The sequence below is a fragment of the Podarcis pityusensis genome (genome assembly GCF_964106645.2).
Source record: "Podarcis pityusensis genome assembly, chromosome: 9".
NCBI lineage: Eukaryota > Metazoa > Chordata > Lepidosauria > Squamata > Lacertidae > Podarcis > Podarcis pityusensis.
In genome coordinates, this window is record NC_138034.1 from 42795981 (window position 1) to 42802421 (window position 6441).

Genomic DNA, 6441 nt, shown 5'->3' on the forward strand with positions numbered 1-6441 from the left:
ACTAAGAAGTTACTTTCCATATATTTCCACGCAAGAGGGCAGCAACAGGCTACAGTAGATGGGAAGGAAGGCCCAGAAAGACTACAGGTGACTCAATTCATCCCTTACAGGAGGAGGAGGAGGAGAAAGATAGTTGTAGTGGCTGGGGACTTGCTACTGAGGGGTACAGACTATGGACGCAGCTGCCTGCTGACTGGATGAATATCTGTGGCTCTGGTGTGCAGATCCAGGGCATAATAGACCAAAAAAGTTGACTAAATTGTAATACTTACTCTTCTGTTGTCCAAAGTTGTGAATTTGTGAATCTGTTTCAACTCCTTTAATTTCTACGGAATGTGGAAGGACAAAAGACTGTGCTCTCAATATATCTGCCAGGAAGATTGCCAGTTGCTGATCTATGTCTTTTTGGTTCCTGGCTTGTTCTTCTATTGGTTTTCAGACCTATTGCATTTACTGTTTGAAAGTCATTGCTGAGAAGTGATTGATAAAAGAGACATGAAATACATGGCAATTATCCACCATTTGTAAAAAGAAAAATGGCAGGGATATAAATAATGAAAATGTTAAAGCGTTTTGTTTTCGTTGTTTATATCAATATTTCATGGGGAAATTTTCCTTTAGGAACTTTCTGTACTTTGAATTTTAAAGTTGATTTTAATAGAAGAACATGGCTGACTGGAAGAAGTAGGTATCGATTTCAAGGCAGGGGGCATTACTGACATAACAGCCTTCTCTTCCAAGGAGGCCATGAAATGTCTTAATTTTTGTTCTGACAAAAGAATTGTATAGGTCTAGTAATTTTTATCATCAGTTTGTTCTTAATGTGTGCTGATAACTTTGATATTCTGGTTTATGACATTGTAGTTGAAGTGGAAAACAGGATGAACAAAATACCAGGCTGAAGGTGTAGAGAAACAGTGTCAAGTCCTGCTTGTCCTTATAAGTTAGAACCCACTCCTCAAGATAGCCCTAAATACTAAACAAGCAATCATGTCTTTTCAGAATCTTTGGCAAAGCACGTCTGTCCCCTATTGACCAGCAAAAGGTAAAAACAAAAAAGTAGGAAGAAACTACCTGAAGAGAATGTCACATTTCATGACATGGCTTTGACAGGATTTGGCACATGAGCATCTGGTTTAAGGAGTAGGCCAGCAACCTCATACCAGAAAAGTGTTTTGTTTTTTGCTTATCTAAGTACTTGAGCAACTAATGTCAGGTAGCACCAGGCCTTTGGCCCCAGTTGCTCAAGTGCTAACTGTTGATGAGGCAGCTCTTGACTCATAATTAATTTCCTAATCATCACATCAAACAAAAGAGGAGGAATAATGATCACTTGCATGCTATAGATTGTGAAAGTGCTATTCTTAACTGATTTTGAGTGAACCTCTAGATTACATGTCAAAAGTATTTCCTTGAAACCAGATGTCTCTGTTTCCTAGCCAGCAATGAAGAATATATGGCATGATGTTTGACAGCTAACCTGTAACAACTATCTAGGATCACTTGAAAGGTTTGGGGAGTTACAGTACTACCTAATAATCAGATAAAGGGGATATTCTAGCCTCTTTACCCTGGCTCTTGACAAAGTTATATTTATCCTCTGAGGCTGGTGTTTGTTGAACAGAGGTAGTAATTTTTCTTTTTTCCAGTTACAGTAATGTGATGTTTGAATGTATTAGGGCTTCTTCCGTGATTGATAGCTGCAAGGACTTGAAGTACATGCTTTTGGTATTCATAAAACACTGGGAATGTAAAGTGCTTAAGGGCTAAGATATGCTAAGATACAGGGTATAGATATAAGATATATCAATGGCGGTCCTCTTCTGAACGGGAGAGGACGCTCCGCAGACAACGGGTCGTCCGCTACGGCGAAGCGGAGACCCACTTCGGAAAACCCCAGGCAGCAAGAGCCTGGGGTCTTGAGGCTCGGTGGGCGCCTTGAGCGACCCTCCAAGCGCGAAAGGAACCCCGTAAGGGGCTCCGGAGCGTGGAGGGGGGTTGCGGCGCTGAGAGCTGCTTCACAGTCTGTGGAGCGAAGCCGCGCTGCTGCTGCCGGTGAGCGCTGATCCCTTTTCCTGTCAAATTACGGATTCGGATGAAAAGCAACTTATTTGTGAGTAAAAGACTGAATCACCTGAAATTAGAGATTTTAAACGAAAAATCTTAATTGGCTTGAACTTGGCTGAAAGCGGAGAGACGTGGAAACAGGAAGTCCGTCTTCCGCAGCCATTGAACTTGAAAAAAGCAACTAGCTGGAGGAGTGGAGGCTGAAAGAAAGAGATTTTAAACTTTACAGATCTAAGCATCTACTGAACTTGCAATTTAAAGTAAAGACTTTAAGTTAAAGATTTGGAATTATTACTTGCACTTGACTTTCCTCCTTTTATTGGATTACAAATTAGAAGGTGAAACCCAGAGTCAGGAGCTGCCTGAGCATTGAGAGATTGAGCTGTCAGTACTGCAGATTTGGATACTGTATATTGGAACTTGCAACAATCTGAGGGTATTGAGACCTTTTAAATTTGAAACATTCTTTTTGGAGACAAATAAGCACTGTCTGTAACAAAGTGACCATTTATAAACTCTGCTAAACATTTGTATCTGAAGGTTCTTGGATATTAAATTAGACTCTGAAAGACATTTTAAGCTCCCTCTAGAGGATTGGATTAAAACAGTGACTTTACATGTACATTTACTTTCGATTCCCTTGTTGTTTGCTTGCTCTGGGCCTTTCCATTCCCATGGGAATAACTCAGTGTGACCTTGACTGATAGATAACGTTGGAATGAGTGGCACAAGAAAAAGAGGGAGAGTTAGACAAACAACTTTAACAACTCTAACCTCAGCCTCGCAGACACGTAGATCATCTGTACCTACTCTGCCCTCAGAAGTAGAAGTTGAAGAAGTTGCCTTGTCACAGGCAAAAGAGGGAGAGGGTGAAGCAGAGCAGTTACAATTGGAAGATATGGCCTCAGGAGTATCTGTTTCTGTTCTAGACAAAATCTTTGAAAAATTGGAAGCTTTGGACAAGAAAGTAGATGTGCAATCAGCAAAGATTGACAAAAATACAGAATGTCTAAATAAATTAACCATACAAGTGGTACAGAATACACAAGCAATTGGACAGTTAACGGAGGCCTCAGCAGAAAATCGGAAATTGGCTGAGGACACCAGACAAAAATTGGAAAATTTAGAGCAAGAGGTAAGACCACTCACTAAACAAGTTGGGGAACATCAGATTTATCTTTCTATGATAGAACTGCGAAATCGTGAGAATAATTTGAGGATTAGATCATTACAAGAGGCAGAAGAAGGAAATCTAACTGAGTTTTTGACCAAAGAATTCTCCAAGTTCTGGAATTTGGAAGAAAAGGACTTTAAAATTGTGTCAGCTTTCAGACTTGGAAGATTCATAAAGAAGGAGAGGCCCAGAGACTGTTTGATAACATTGAGATCAAAGGAGGAAAGGGATAAGATTTTGGGCCTACATTACGGAAAGTCACTGGAGGTTTTGGATAGAAGAATTGAAATTTATAAAGATATTCCAAGACAACTGCTGGATCTTAGAGCCGCCTATTCTGAACTTGCTAAACTACTAAGGAGCAACGCAATTCCATTCAGGTGGGAATTTCCCCAAGGAATATCTTTTACCTTTAGAGGGAGAAAGGTCAAAGTTAGAACATTGGAAGAGAGAGACAAATTTTTGGCTACATACGGAGAGGACCTTCAAAAAGGAATTGAATTACTCTCTGGGCCTGGGGCAACGCCAGCATTAACACCAGCACCTGGGGAACCTGAAGATTCAGAGAAGATACCACCCCTGGAGAAATAACCAGATTGATCCAGGATGTCTCTGCAATTGCTGAGTTGGAATATTAATGGTTGTAACATTCCGGAAAAAAGGAAGAAAATATTTCACATATTAAAAAAAGAACAATTGGACATTATCTGTTTACAAGAAACACATGTGACGAGGCTCCACAGAAAAGTGTTAATAAATAAAAGATTGGGCCAGGAATTTGTATCGTCGGACAAAGTTAAGAAGAGAGGCGTGGTGATATATGCAAAAGAGAGCCTGTCACCTAAATTCTTATTTAAAGATGAACATGGAAGAATTTTGGCTATTGAGATACAATATCAAGGAGAGAAACTGTTGATATTAGGAATCTATGCACCTAATGAAGGGAAATCGGAATTTTACAAGAAGCTGCAGGAGACAATGCTGGACTATCTGGATTACAACAACATCATAATGATGGGAGATATGAATGGGGTCGTATCAACTAACATGGACAAGTCACAAAGTCAAAATGTTACAAAAGACGGCAGACTACCTAAAACCTTTTTTGAAATGACTGACAATATGGATTTGATTGACATTTGGAGGACAAAGAACCCACTAGGAAGAGAGGGAACATTCTTTTCTGAAGCCCAACTGACCTGGACAAGAATCGACCAAATATGGATTTCTAGAGGCCTGGCACCTAAGGTCAGAAAAGTGGAAATCTGCCCAAAGACCTGCTCCGACCACAATGCAGTAAAGATGGATATGACACTACTACCAACTGGATCCTTTAGATGGAAGATGAATGACAATTTGTTTAGAGATCAGGAAATTACCAAGAAGGCCCAAAAAGTTTTGAAGGATTACTTTGAGATAAATATGAATACTACGGTGGAAAAAAGAATCGTCTGGGACGCAAGTAAAGCTGTAATGAGGGGATTCTTGATACAACAGAATGCAGTAAAGAAAAGAACACAAAATGAGAAAAAAGATAAGATCTTGGATAAAATAAAAGAATTAGAGAAGAAATTAAGAGTGAATCCGAAGTCACAGCCAACTCTGAGAGAAATTAAACTTTATCAAACACAATATTCTAAATTGATAAATCAGGAAATTGAATGGAAGGTTAAATTAATGAAACAAAAAACGTTTGAGTCGGCGAATAAATGTGGAAAACTGCTAGCTTGGCAGTTGAAGAGAAGACAAAGATTAAATACGGTTACAAACTTAGAGGTTGATGGAAAAAACATTCAGAATCCAGTGGACATTAGAAAGTGTTTCCAGAGATATTTCAAAAAACTATACACCCAAGGGCCTCAAGACGATGTTGAGATTAAACAATTTTTGGCAAAAAATGGACTATCTAAATTGTCACAAGAAAATAGGACAATCCTGAATTCTAAAATAACACGACAGGAGATTGAACAAGCCATCCAGAACATGCAACTCGGCAAATCTCCAGGGCCAGATGGGCTGACCTCCAAGTACTATAAGACATTAAAAGACTATTTGATACAACCTTTGATGGAGGTCAGCAATGAAATTATGGAGGGGAGGAGGGCACCGGAGTCGTGGAAGGAAGCGTTCATCACATTAATACCAAAGTCGGAAGCTGAAAAGACACAACTTAAGAACTACCGTCCCATCTCCCTTTTAAATGTGGATTACAAAATATTTGCAGACATTTTGGCAAGTAGATTTAAAAAAGTTTTAAATGAAGTAATTCATAAGGACCAGGCCGGCTTTCTCCCAGGTAGACATCTGTTTGCTAATACAAGGAACATTATTGACATTTTGGAACTTTTGCAAACAGATATAAATACAAAAGCAGTTTTAATTTTTATAGACGCGGAGAAGGCCTTTGACAATATTTCTTGGAAATTTATGATGGGAAATTTAAAAGAGATGGGAGTGGGACGGGGTTTTGAGAATGGGATTGAGGCGATATATTCAGAACAGAAAGCTAAATTGATAGTTAATAATGTGGTTACAGAAGAGTTCAAAATTGAAAAAGGGACACGACAAGGTTGCCCTATCTCCCCTTTGTTATTCATTTCGGTTCTGGAAGTGCTATTGAACATGATTAGAGGGGATCGGTTGGTGGAAGGAATTCAGGTCGGTCAGAAACAATATAAATTAAAAGCTTTCGCAGATGACCTGGTTTTGACCCTGCAGAAGCCAGAGCCCAGTACGAAAAGAGTATTACAACTGATTAATGACTTTGGTCGGGTGGCTGGATTTAAATTAAATAAACAGAAAACTAAGGTTTTGGGGAAAAATTTGACTGATACAGAGTCAGAACGGTTTCAGAATGAGACGGAACTTAATGTGGTTAAAAAAGTAAAATACCTAGGGGTAAACATAACAGCAAAAAATCTAAGTCTATTTAAGGATAACTATGAAAAATGCTGGACAGAAATTAAGAGAGACTTAGATAGTTGGTCAAAATTGAAACTTTCTTTGTTAGGCCGAATTGCTGCTATTAAGATGAATGTATTGCCAAGGATGTTGTTTTTATTTCAAACACTTCAGGTTCTGGACAAAACGGAGTGCTTTCAGAAGTGGCAGAGAGACATTTCTAAGTTTGTCTGGCAGGGCAAAAAGCCCAGAATTAAGTTTAAGATATTAACTGATGCAAAACAAAGAGGGGGCTTTGC

At 39.1% G+C, this 6441-nt stretch overlaps 1 long non-coding RNA gene across 4 annotated transcripts in view; it reads right to left on the reverse strand.

Annotated features, from left to right (window-relative positions):
• The window catches only part of LOC308485890, a 37825-nt gene extending 36882 nt beyond the window's left edge, over positions 1–943 (reverse strand). For all 4 annotated transcript variants that reach the window (XR_013990814.1, XR_013990815.1, XR_013990816.1 and 1 more), the window contains exons 1-2: positions 895–943; positions 273–470 (exon numbers count right to left, since the gene is read on the reverse strand). This is a non-coding gene — a long non-coding RNA (uncharacterized lncRNA). The remainder of the gene's footprint in view (positions 1–272; positions 471–894) is intronic.
• Positions 944–6441: the final 5498 nt, after the last annotated feature.